The following is a 1,378-nucleotide window of genomic DNA, read 5'->3' as shown; positions in this document are numbered from 1 at the left end:
ACTGGATTATGTAGCAGGTAACTGCTGGTGCTACTCCTAGACTTTGATCTGAATATTGTCTGAGATACTTAATTATGTGCCTTCATTTTACTACAAGAATTCAAATATCAATTAAATTTTAGAACATTATTCAAAAATATAAGTGTTATGAATTAATGATTTATTCAAATTTATGCTTTCGATAAATTATTTTCAACTTATATTTTTTTTTGGGGGGGGGACATGTTAATTTTTTTTCCATGGTTAAATAGAGCTGAAAAAATCATATTCAAGTTTTGTAATTTTTTTGAACTTTTATTTTATATTATTCTGAAATTTGAATCTTGAAATTTTTTTTTTGTACATTAGACCAATGCTTTTGAAAGTGATTCAAATGTTATGTCAATTTTTTAAAATTTACTTCATAAAATTTGCATTTTTGAGCTCTATTTAAAATTAATAAAAAATAGTTTTGGGAGAAAGGATTAAGCAGACATTTAATTTAAGTCTGATTTAATATAAAGTTGGTTACATTGTATAATTCATTTTTTTTTTGAAAAAAATCAGTAAATATAATTCTAAAAATTTTAATTTTTTTTTTTTTTTTTTGTTTTAGGTGCATTAAAAATATCTCATAATTTTTTTATTTTGATAAAAATTTATATAGTGAAATATATACTATAATATATATTTCATTTTAATTATATATATAAAAATTATATAGTGTTAACAAAACAATGCTTGTTAAGGCAGTAAATAACATCATGCTCCGATGTTTCGGATTAGAGGTTTATTATTATTATTATTTTTTAATTTTGTAGATCTAAATAAATAAAAAATATATTTATTTTTGGCATAAATAAAAATTATTAAAATAAATTACATGTGTGCGATGGATGTTGTGTGATTTGAGAAAGGAGTTGAATTACCTATTTCTAAAACAAATACGAAATATCTTCAGTAAACTTTTTTTAGTAAATAATCAGGAAACATTACAATTTTTGCTCTAAATCTCCTGTGGCCTGGTGGCGCAACGGTAGCGCGTCTGACTCCAGATCAGAAGGTTGCGTGTTCAAATCACGTCCGGGTCAATGAGTGTTTTTTTAAATGCCACTTGAACAAAAAAAAAAAAAAAAAAAAAAAAAAATTTCTATTCTCAATTACAATTAGTGGTTGTATAAAAATTAATGACATCATTCGCATGGTATTTTTTCGTTCACTGTTCACATTTTGATAATATTACCGTAGTAGCGTTTCGTCTCCGTAGTAGCCTTCAAACGGATTTCCTGAATATTTATAATCCTCTTAATCCACGGTTCATCTATGAATTAAAATAAATAATTTTCATTATATTATGAAATTTAATATTTAAGAATCTATGGAAATTTATGAAGAGCAA

The 1,378-nt window shown here is 24.2% G+C and overlaps 1 non-coding gene across 1 annotated transcript; it reads left to right on the top strand.

Annotated features, from left to right (window-relative positions):
- The first annotated feature begins 998 nt into the window (after nt 1–998).
- Nucleotides 999–1,070, top strand: Trnaw-cca (transfer RNA tryptophan (anticodon CCA)). The gene has a single exon. It is a non-coding gene; the product is annotated as a tRNA-Trp (tRNA).
- Nucleotides 1,071–1,378: the final 308 nt, after the last annotated feature.

The sequence above is a fragment of the Argiope bruennichi genome, chromosome 11, assembly GCF_947563725.1.
Source record: "Argiope bruennichi chromosome 11, qqArgBrue1.1, whole genome shotgun sequence".
Classification (NCBI taxonomy): Eukaryota; Metazoa; Arthropoda; class Arachnida; order Araneae; family Araneidae; genus Argiope; species Argiope bruennichi.
This window is presented reverse-complemented; position numbering and strand designations above follow the sequence as displayed.